The sequence below is a fragment of the Eptesicus fuscus genome, chromosome 14, assembly GCF_027574615.1.
Source record: "Eptesicus fuscus isolate TK198812 chromosome 14, DD_ASM_mEF_20220401, whole genome shotgun sequence".
Taxonomy (NCBI): Eukaryota; Metazoa; Chordata; class Mammalia; order Chiroptera; family Vespertilionidae; genus Eptesicus; species Eptesicus fuscus.
In genome coordinates this window covers 82,470,398-82,482,666 of record NC_072486.1, presented here as the reverse complement: position 1 = coordinate 82,482,666, position 12,269 = coordinate 82,470,398, and the positions used below count along the sequence as shown (strand labels likewise).

The 12,269-nt window shown below is 44.7% G+C and overlaps 1 pseudogene; it reads right to left on the bottom strand.

The window, feature by feature from the left end:
* The window catches only part of LOC103299605 (glycogenin-1-like), a 45,475-nt pseudogene extending 36,223 nt beyond the window's left edge, over positions 1-9,252 (bottom strand).
* Positions 9,253-12,269: the final 3,017 nt, after the last annotated feature.

The following is a 12,269-nucleotide window of genomic DNA, read 5'->3' as shown; positions in this document are numbered from 1 at the left end:
GGAGACTTTAATACCCCACTATCACCACTGGACAAATCCTCTAAACAAAAAATCAGCAAAGAAACAGCAATCCTAAATGAATCACTAGACCAGATGGAATTAATTGACATCTTCAGAACATTTCACCCCAAAGCCACAGAATATACATTCTTCTCAAGTGCACATGGGTCATTTTCAAAGATAGACCATATGCTGGGTCACAGGCAAAGTCTCTTCAAATTCAGGAAGATAGAAATTATATCAAGCGTCTTCTCAGATCACAGTGGCATAAAACTGGAAATCAACTACAATAAATACAATCCAAAGAAATCAAACACTTGGAGACTAAACAGCATGCTATTAAACCATGACTGGGTCACCAGAGAGATCAAGGAAGAAATAAAAAACATCATGGCAACAAATGACAATGAAAACACAACAATCCAAAATCTATGGGACACAGTGAAAGCAGTCTTGAGAGGGAAGTTCATAGCTCTACAAGCCTATTGCAAAAAACAAGAATCAATGGTAATAAATTACTTAACCCTACAACTCAAAGAGCTAGAAAAAGAGCAGCAAGAAAAGCCCAGTGTAACCAGAAGGAAGGAAATAACAAAGATCAGAGCGGAGATAAATGACATAGAGACCAAAGAAACAATACAAAAGATCAACAAAACCAAGAGCTGGTTCTTTGAAAGGATAAACAAGATTGATGGACCTCTAGCCAGGCTCACCAAGAAGCAAAGAGAGAGGACCCAAATAAACAAAATCAGAAATGAAAGAGGTGAAATAACAACAGACCCCGCTGAGATACAAAGGATTGTTACAAAATACTATGAACAACTCTATTCCAACAAACTGGACAACCTGGAGGAAATGGACATATTCCTAGAAAAATACAACCTTCCAAAACTCAATCAAGAAGAATCTAAAGAGCTCAATAGGCCAATAACTATGGACGAAATTGAAGCAGTCATCAAGAAGCTTCCGGCAAACAAAAGCCCGGGGCCTGATGGCTTCACAGGAGAGTTTTACCAAACATTCAAGGAAGAACTAAAACCTATCCTCCTCAGACTATTCCAAAAAATTCAAGAGGAAGGAACACTTCCAAGCTCCTTCTATGAAGCCAGCATCACCCTAATACCAAAACCAGATAAAGACAACACAATGAAAGAGAATTACAGACCAATATCCCTCATGAACATAGATGCCAAAATCCTCAACAAAATTCTAGCAAATCGGCTCCACCAGTACATCAGAAAGATCATACACCATGACCAAGTAGGATTTATCCCAGGAATGCAAGGATGGTACAATATCCGCAAATCAATAAACGTGATACATCACATAAACAAATTGAGAGATAAAAATCACATAGTCATATCAATTGATGCAGAAAAAGCATTTGACAAAATCCAACACCCTTTCTTGATAAAAACTCTCAACAAGGTGGGAATAGAAGGCTCATACCTCAACATAATAAAAGCTATATATGATAAACCCACAGCAAACATCATACTCAATGGACAAAAACTAAAAACATTTCACCTAAGAACAGGAACAATACAGGGATGCCCACTTTCACCACTCCTGTTTGACATAGTACTGGAAGTATTAGCCATTGCAATTAGACAAGAAGAAGAAATAAAAGGCATCCAAATTGGAAAAGAACAAGTAAAGCTGTCTTTATTTGCAGACGACATGATATTGTACATAAAAAATCCGAAAGACTCCGTCAAAAAACTAATAGACTTAATAAATGAATTTGGCAATGTAGCAGGATACAAAATTAACGCCAAGAAATCTATGGCCTTTCTATACACCAATAGTGAACTTACAGACAGAGAGACTAAAAAGGCAATTCCATTTACCATCGCACCAAAAAAATTAAGATACCTAGGAATAAACTTAACTAAGGAGGTAAAAGACCTATACACGGAAAACTACAGGACACTGAAAAAAGAGATAGAGGAAGACGTAAACAGATGGAAGAACATACCATGTTCATGGATTGGTAGAATCAACATCATTAAAATGTCCATACTACTACCCAAAGCAATCTATAGATTCAATGCACTCCCCATTAAACTACCAATGGCATATTTCACAGACCTTGAAAGAACTCTCCAAAAATTCATCTGGAATAAAAAAAAGACCCCGAATAGCCACAGCAATCCTGAGAAAGAAGAATAAAGTAGGAGGGATCTCAATACCAGATTTCAAGCTGTATTACAAAGCCACTGTTCTCAAAACAGCCTGGTACTGGCACAAGAACAGACATATAGATCAGTGGAACAGAATAGAGAATCCAGATATTGACCCAAACCACTATGCTCAATTAATATTTGACAAAGGAGGCATGAACATACAATGGAGTCAAGACAGTCTCTTCAATAAATGGTGTTGGGAAAATTGGACAGATACATGCAAAAAAAATGAAGCTTGATCACCAACTTACGCCATACACAAAAATAAACTCAAAATGGATACAGGACTTAAACATAAGACGGGAAACCATAAAAATACTAGAGCAATCCACAGGCAGCAAAATCTCAGACATATGCCAAAAGAAATTCTTCACTGACACTGCCCCTAGGGCAATGGAAGCTAAAGAGAAAATTAACAAATGGGACTACATCAAAATAAAAAGCTTTTTCACAGCAAAAGAAACCATTAACAAAACAACAAGAAGGCCTACTGCATGGGAGAACATATTTGCAAATGGCATCACTGATAAAGGTTTGATCTCCAACATCTACATGCAGCTTATACAACTTAATAAAAGGAAGATAAATGATCCAATAAAGAAATGGGCAACAGACCTAAATAGAAGCTTTTCAAAAGAAGACAGAAGGAAGGCCAAGAGACACATGAAAACATGCTCAACGTCACTAATTATCCGAGAGATGCAAATCAAAACAACAATGCAGTACCATCTCACACCTGTCAGAATGGCTATCATCAACAAATCAACAAACGACAAGTGTTGGCGAGGATGCAGAGAAAAAGGAACCCTCGTGCACTGCTGGTGGGAATGCAGACTGGTGCAGCCACTGTGGAGAACAGTATGGAGCTTCCTCAAAAAACTGAAAATGGAACTCCCATTTGACCCAGTAATCCCACTCCTGGGAATATATCCGAAGAAACTAGAAACACCAATCAGAAAGGATATATGCACCCCTATGTTCATAGCAGCACAATTCACCATAGCTAAGATTTGGAAACAGCCTAGGTGCCCGTCAGCAGATGACTGGATCAGAAAACTGTGGTACATCTACACAATGGAATACTATGCTGCCATAAAAAAGAAGGAATTCTCATCATTTGCAGCAACCTGGATGGAATTGGAGAACATTATGTTAAGTGAAATAAGTCAGTCAATGAAAGAAAAATACCACATGATCTCACTCATTTATGGGTAATAAAGAACATTATAATCTTGAACAAAAAGATAGATACAGAGACAGTAAAGCATCAAACAGACTGTCAAATTACAGGGGGAAAGTTAGGGAGAGGTGGGGGAGATAAGAGATCAATCAAAGGACTTGTATGCATGCATATAAGCATAACCAATGGATGCAAAACTCTGGGGGGTGAGGGCATATATGGGAGTGGGGTGGGGGGTGGCAATGGTAAAATATGTACACATATAATACCTTAATAAAAAAATTGGGAAAAAAAAAAGAATGCAAATAAGCTCCTTTGATCCTAAGTTTTGGTGTTACTTCCTGGATTTTGGGGATATAAAATAAACCTGCTGGGTGGCTCAGGGTCGTCGTCATGCTGCCTCTCCATCAGAGAGAAAAGATGGCGTCCCACCCAGCCCCAGCTTCATGAATCTATTTTTGCGTCTTGTTTTCTTTATTTCTATTATTTCTCAATCCCTGGCCACCTCCACTTAGAACCGGTTCGTTCATCTCTCTTTCCGTGCGGGACGCGGAAAAGGGAGATCCCCGCCATGTTTGGCCCCCGCCGCTTCAGGCCCCCGCATTTCAGTTCTGTATTTTACCCAGTTATTGAACCCTGGACATCCAGAAAAAGAGACTCGGGTGCTTCTCCATCTTTTCTTGGTTCTGTAGGGCTTTGGACAGTTTATAAGTATAGGTGAATATTGAATCTAACGTTCACCAGCTGAAAGTTATTCCTGGCTTCTTATCAGCCTGTGGCAGCAGGAACAGTCACTCGAAACAGGCCTCAAGTTCGCTAAGTCCTCTGACTACCAACATTTCCCCACATATGATGTCATAGCTATGCACAGTTTTTGGGGGCCTACATGCTTTTCAGAGGCCATAAAAAAGTTTGGATAATGAAAACTCAATATTGCAAAAAGGTACTATGAAATGTAAATCTATAATAATAAAAGCGTAATATGTTAATTAGACCAGGCGTCCTTCGGGACGACCTTCTGGACGAAGCCAGGGCTGCGAGGGAAGCCCAGGTCCTGGGTACCTGCAGGCAGCCAGAGGGAAGCCCGGGTCTTGGGTGCCAGAGGGAAGCCAGTGCCAGCAGCCAGGGGAAGGAAGGCCTACTCTTGCACAAATTTCGTGCACCGGGCCTCTAGTCCTACCTAATAAAAGAGTAATATGCAAATTGACCCTAACTCCACTATACCCACAAGCCATGCCCACAAGCCACACCCACCAGCCAATCAGGAACAAATATGCAAATAAACCCAACCAAGATGGCTACAGCCACAGAGAGCAGGAGGGAGGCTTGGGTTTCCCCAGTAACAAAGGAAGCCAAGCTTTCCTCTTTCCCTTGGTGGCCTAAGCCTCCACTCAAGGCTATAAAGTTTCAATTATAGAAGGTAAACAAATCCAAATAGAAATGGCAGCAGCTACGGAGCTGGAAAGAGCAGGAGTCAAGGGTTGCCCCCGGCAATGGAGGAAGCAAAGCTTCTGCAGCCCTGGCTGGCCTAGGCCTCTGCTCCAGGCTACAAAGTTTCAATTATAGAAGATACACAAACCCCAAAAGAAATGGCTGCCGGCCACAGAGCGAGCAGGAGGCTTGGATCTGTTCCGGGCTACAAAGTTTCAATTGTAGAAGATACGTAAATCCCAGATACCAGGGCCTCTGCTTGGGTCGCCAGGGGGTGTGGCTGGCCTGCAAACCACCACAGGCCCTTCACCCAGGCCGCCCCATACCCCAAGGGAACCCCCACCCTGATCTGGGATACCCTTCAGGGCAAACCAGCTGGCCTTCACCCATGCACAAGGCCTCTATCCTATCTAATAAAAGAGTAATATGCAAAAAAAAGTAATATGCAGATTGATCATCACTCCAACACACAAGATGGCTGCCCCCATGTGGTCAAAGATCCTGCCCCCATGTGGACACAAGATGGCCAAGAGGGGAGGGCAGTTGGGAGGGACCAGGCCTGCAAGGGAGGGCAGTTGGGGGCAATCAAGCCTGCAGTGGAGGGCAGTTAGGGGTGACCAGGCCAGCAGAGGAGGGAAGTTGGGGGTGACTGGGCCTGCAGGGAAGGGCAGTTGGGTGGGACCCAGACCTGCAGAGGAGAGCAGTTGGGGGGGACCACGCCTGCAGGGGAGGGCAGTTAGGGGTGACCAGGCCTAAAGGTGAGGGCAGTTAGGGGCAAACACACTGGCAGGGGAGCAGTCAGGCATGGATCAGGCTGGCAGGGGAGTGGTTAGGGGGTGATCAGGCTGGAAGGCAGAAGCAGTTAGGGGCAATCAGGAAGGCAGGCAGGTGAGCAGTTGGGAGCCAGCAGTCCTGGATTGTGAGAGGGGAGCGGGCTTAAACGGGCAGTCGGACATCCCCTGAGGGGTCCCAGATTAGAGAGGGTGCAGGCTGGCCTGAGGGACACCCCTCACTCCCCCGTGCACGAATTTCATGCACCGGGCCTCTAGTATATCATAAAATCATTGGAAAACGAACAAAAGACTCACTGGAGAGAACCCTGATAACCGAGGACTGAAAGTGCAGATGTCATAGAGACTGGTAGGAGGAGCAGAGGTGCAAAAGGGCTGGCTGGGCGCCCAAAGACAGCAGCTGAAGTTCTGGAGAGATATCTCAGCTGGGGGGGGGGGATGTTGCCACTGAAAACTCCAGGCTCTTATCCCTAAACTAGGCCCCCCAGCAACAAGCACCACAACTGAGAAGAATACCCACATAACATCTGGCTGTGAAAAGCAGCAGAGTTGCTGTCCACTGGAAATTCAGGCACCCTCTTAAAGGGCCAAAGCACAAAATTTCCTGTGGAGCTATGCACCTTGTGCTCTGGCAGAGGGAGGGCAGAGTGGACTGGAGCCGTGTGAGCAGAAGCCAGGATCAGGGGCTCTGGGGTTACAGCCCAGAGGGCAGACACCCCGGTTTCCTGTGCTGAGTCATTCTCTCACACTGTGGAGGCTATCTTCCTCACACGGACATTAGCTATACAGGTAGCTTTGCCTGGGGGAAGACAGTTGATCCACCCTATTGGAAAACACCTTGCCCCACAGTGTGGAGTTGCTCAGGCCCATTAAAGAATGAGAATAACAATTAGCCTCCAGGCAGAAGCAATAGCCCCATCCTGTTGAAAAGAACTCTTGCCACACCTATGGAAGATAGCCTGTGGGCAATTCAAGACAAAATCCTATCAGTCTGTACCCGGAGGTGGTCTCTGGAGGCTTTGAATCTTTGCTTGATCAAACTAGTCAGAAACAGCATTGGCATTGTCCTGCACTAGAGATTGAGAAGCGTAGCAGATCTACCTAATACAGTCACAAACCCAAACAGGCGGGCAAAATAAGGAGGCAAAGAAACAACCCCCAAATGAAAGGACAAGAGAATTCTCCAGAAAAAGAGATAAATGAAGCAGAGATAAGAAATTTATCTGATACAGAGTTCAGAATCATGATGGTAAAGATGCACAACAGCATGAGAAATGATATATTAACTATGAAAAGAGAACATTGGGAAATAAAGAATGACATAGCACAAATAAAGAACACATTGGAAGGATTACACAGCAGGTTAAGGGAAGTTGAGGATCGAATCAGTGAATTAGAAGACAGAGTTGAAAGTATCACTCAATCAGAGAACCAAAAAGATAAAACAATTAAACAACAGGAGGACAGCTTAAGGGAGCTGTGGGAACAATGTGAAACATAATCATATTTGAATAGCAGGTGTGCCAGAAGAGGCAGAAAGGGAGAAAGGGACAGAGAATGTGTTTGAAGAAATGATGGCAGAAAACTACCCTAACCTGGTAAAGGAAAAAGTCACACAAGTTCAGGAGGCACAGAGGACTTCAAGCAAGAAGAACCCAAACAGACCCACACCCAGACACATCATAATTAAAATGCCAAAAATTAAACACAAAGAGAGAATCTTAAAGGCAGCAAGAGAAAAGAAATTTGTTACTTACAAAGGAGTTCCCAAAAGGCTGACACCTGATTTCTCGTCAGAAACTCTATACCCAGAAGGGAATGGCTTGAAGTACTCAAGGTAATGGAAAGCAAGGATCTGAGACCAAGATTACTATATCCAGCAAGGCCATCATTCCAAATAAATGGTCAAATAAAGAGCTTCCTGGACAAAAAAGGCTAAAGGAGTTCATCACCACCAAGCCAGCATTACAAGAAATGCTAAAGGGATTGCTGTAATGAGAAGAAGAAACAGAGAGAGAAACCTAGCCATACAGAATTAAAATGGCTATAAATAAGTACCTATCAGTAATAACCCAAGTGTAAATCGATTACATGCTCCAATAAAAAGGCATAGGGTAGCTGAATGGATAGGAAAACATGACTCATCTATATGCTGCCTACAAGAGACCCACCTCAGAACAAAAGACTCATATAGGATGAGAATGAAGGGATGGGAAAAAATTTTCCATGCAAATGGAAAAGGAAAAAAAAAAAAAGCAAAGAAAAAAAAAAAAGCTGGAGTAGCAATACTCATATTCAACAAAATAGACTTCAAAATGAAGGCCATCACAAGAGACAACAAAGGTCAGTACATAATACTAAAAGGTTTAATTCAATAAGAGGATATAACCCTGGTAAATATATATGCACCCAATATAGGATCATCCAAATATATAAAAAAAAACTTCCAGAAGACTTTCAGGGAGAGATAGGTAACAATACAGTCATAGTAGGGAAACTTTAACAACCTGCTGACTTCACTGGATAGATCTTCCAGACAAAAACTTAACAAGGAAACAGTGACTCTAAAGGACACACTGGATCAGATGGATGTAATTGACATTTATAGAACATTTCACCCCAAAGCTGCAGGATATACATTCTTCTCAAGTACACACGGATCATTAACAAAGATAGACCACATGTTAGGACACAAAACAAGTCTTTACAAGTTCAAGAAGATTGAAATCCTATCAAGCATTTTCTCAGATCACAGTGGAATAAAATTGGAAATCAACTACAGTAAAAACACCCCAAAACATTCAAACACATGGAGGCTAAATAGCATGTTATTAAACTAGGGGAAATTCGTGCACCTTGAAAGGAACTGTGGGCCACGAGGCTGTGGTGGGCACAGGGGGGGGCCTTGGCCCATCCTCTGCACCCCTACCTGGCCCCTCCCACTGTGGCCCCCTGGTCCCATCTGCCAGTAGCCCTGCTCCCGCCACTGCCACTGCCATGTGTTGATGACGCCAGCCCTGCTCGCACCCGCTGATGGCACAGAGTGATTGGGGCCAACACCAGCAGCAGGTGCGAGCGGGGCAGGTGCTGTTAGCAGGTGCGAGTGGTGGCTGCTGCCCCGATCACCCTTCAGGAGCAGGGAGAGGTGGAGAACCCCTCAGGGGTGATTGGGGGCCGGCAGCCACTGCTCTTACCCGATGATGGCACCGAGCGATCAGGATCAGCGCCAGGCACTGGTAGAGGGTGTGAAAGGCGTTGGCTGTGGGTGTGAGTGGCAGCTCCAGCATCAGCTGTGGGTGCGAGCAGGGCCAGCACTGGCTGTGGGTGAGAGTGGCGGCTCCGGTCTGCCAGTGGGTACGAGTGGGGTCGTTGCTGGCAGAGGGTGCAAGAGGTGGTTGCTGGCCCGATCACCCCTCAGGAGCAGGGTGAGGTGGAGAAGCCCTGAGGGGTATCGGGGCTGGCAGCCACCTCTTGCACCCGCTGATGGTGCTGAGTGATTGGTGCTGGCACTGGCAGCAGGTATGAGTGCTGGGTGGGACTGCGGTGCACGGGAGCAAAGAATTTTCAGTAACCACCAGAGGCTTGCCCTGATGACAGCAACTGGTGCCCCACCTTGGTCTGGGGCCCTGCTCTCCACCATCCCAAAGCAGCCAAAGCACGCCATGTTCCGCGCTCTGCCGCCTGCTGCCAATGTTCCGCCCACACCCCCCTGGTGGTCAGCTCACATCACAGTGACCAGTTGTTCGGTTGTTCCTCCATTCAGTCTATTTGCATATTAGGGTTTTATATATATATATATAGTCTAGAGGCCTGGTGCACGAAATTCATGCATGGGTGGTTGGAGTTGTTGTTCAGCCTAGCCTGCACCCTCTCCAATCTGGGATCCATCTCACAATCTGGAACTGCTGACTCCTAACCACTTGCCTGCCTGCCTGCCTACCTGCCTGATTGCCCCTAACCACTTCTGCCTGCCAGCCTGATTGCCCCATAACCGCTCCCCTGCTGGCCTGATTGATGCCTCTAACTGCTCTCCTGCTGGCCCAATTGCCCCCAACTGCCCTCCCCTACCCCCCACCTGCTGGCCCAATTGCTCCCAACTGGCATCCACTTCCAGCACAGTTGCCTCCAACTGCCCTCCCCTGCCAGCCAGGTCACCCCCAACTGCTCTCCCCTACAGCCAGGTCACCCCCAACTGCTCTCCCCTACAGGCCTGGTCACACCCAACTGCCCTCCCCTGTACGCCTGATGGCCCCCAACTGCCCTCCCCTGCTGGCCTGGTCACCCCCAGCTGCTCTCTCCTGCCAGCCTGGTCACACCCAACTGCCCTCCCCTGTAGGCCTGATGGCCCCCAACTGCCCTCCCCTGTTGGCCTGGTCACCCCCAGCTGCTCTCTCCTGCCAGCCTGATAACCCCCAACTGCCCTCCCCTGCAGGTCTGATCCCCCCAAACTGCCCTCCCCTGCTGGCCTGATCACCCACAACTGCCCTCCCCTGCCAGCCCAATCGCCCACAACTGCCCTCCCCTGCTGGCCATCTTGTGGTGGCCATCTTGTGACAACATGAGGGTGGCCATCTTGTGGTGGCCATCTTGTGATGACATTGCGCATTATGCCACCTAGGCTTTTATTATATAGGATGAATGGGTTACCAACGAGATCAAGAAAGAAATAAAAAACTTTACGGAAACAAATGAAAATGAACACACAACAACCCAAAAATCTCTGGGACACAGCAAAAGCAGTCCTGAGAGGGAAGTTCATAGCATTATAGGCCTACCTCAAAAAACAAGAAAAATCTACAATAAACTATTTAACCCTACAACTTAAAGAACTAGAAAGAGAACGAGAAGAAAATCCAGAGTAAGTTGGAAGTAAATAATATAGATTAGAGCAGAGCCCTGGCTGGTTTGGCTCAGTGGATAGAGCATCGACCTTCGGACTGAAGGGTCCCGGGTTTGATTCCAGTCAAGAGTATATGCCTAAGTTGTGGACTCAATACCCAGTGGGAGGCATGCAGGAGGTGGCCAATTATTGATTCTATCTCATCACTGATATTTCTATCTCTCTCTTCCCTCTCCCTTCCTCTCTGAAATCAATAAAAATATATTTAAAAAAAAAGATTAGAGTAGAAATAAATGATATAGAGACTAAAAAAAAATACAAAAAAATCAATGAAACCAAGAGCTGGTTGTTTGACAGGATAAACAAAATTAATGAACTATTAGCTAGATTCATGAAGAAACAAAGAGAGAGGACCCAACTAAATAAAATCAGAAATGAAAGCAGAGAAATAACCACTGACACCACAGAAATACAAAGGATTGTAAGGAAATACTATGAACAACTATATGCTAACAAACTGGACAATGCAGATAAAATGGACAAATTTCTAGAAAATACAATCTCTCAAAACTGAATCAGGAAGAATCAGAAAACCTGAATAGGCCAATAACAACTGATGAAATAGAAGCAGTAATAAAAAAAAATTCCCAGAAACAAAAGCCCAGGTCCAGACGACTTTACATGGGAGTTGTACCAAACATTCAAAGAACTAACACTATACTCCACAAACTATAAATATTTCTCTCTTTTCCGCAACCAACACGGCTAGATAGCAGATAGGAGTCCTGAGTAGGGGCAACGGGGGATTGAGAAAATGAAAGAGACAGACACAAAGACAGTAGGGAAAGCTGGGACCAGGTGGGACAGCTGTCATCTGATGGAGAGACAGGGACCCAGAGCTGATACAGTGCATTTATTTTATACAGTGTGTTTATTTTATACAGTAAGATACCAGGAAATTTTACTAAAGTTTCAGATAAAGAAAATATGTGCATTCTTGTGGCTTCTTTGTAATCATCACTTCTGGGTGGGCCTGGATAATTGTGTTTGTTCCTGGTGCCTGGCTGGATTTAGATAATGAAATCCACCCCCTGGTGCCTGAGCTAAAGGTCAGACTGACAACACACCTGCCTCTGGCAAGGTATGTTTCCAGGGCGTGGCTCTGCCAGGCGCCACTGTATTCAGATGACAATCAGCTCAGAGGCCTTTCCCAGGTGCTCTCTACATCAAGCTATTCCAAAAAATCCAAGGGGAAGGAACACTTCCAAGCTCTTTTTATGAGGCTAGCATTATCCTAATTCCAAACCAGATTAAGACACTACAAAGAGGGAGAATTACAGGCCAATATCCCTGATGAACATAGATGCTAAAATCCTCAACAAAATATTAACAAATTGGATTCAGCAATACATTAACAAGATCATACACCATGACCAAGTGGGATTTATTCCAGGGATGCAAGGCTAGTACAATATTCACAAATCAATAAATGTGATAAATCACATAAACAAATTGAAAGACTAAAGCACATGATCATATCAATAGATGCAGAAAAAGCATTCGACAAAATGCAACATCCATTTTTGATAAGAACTCTCAGCAAAGTGGGAAGAGAGGGAGCATATCTCAACATGGTAAAGGCCATATATGACAAACCTACAGTGGATATCATACTCAATGGGCAAAAGCTAAAACCATTTCCCCTAAGAACAGGAACAAGAGAGGGATGTCTGCTTTCACCACGCTTATTCAACAAAGTACTGGAAGTCCTAGCCACAGTGATCAGACAAGAAGAAGAAATAAAAGACATCCAATTTGGAAAGGAGGAAGTAAAACTCTCA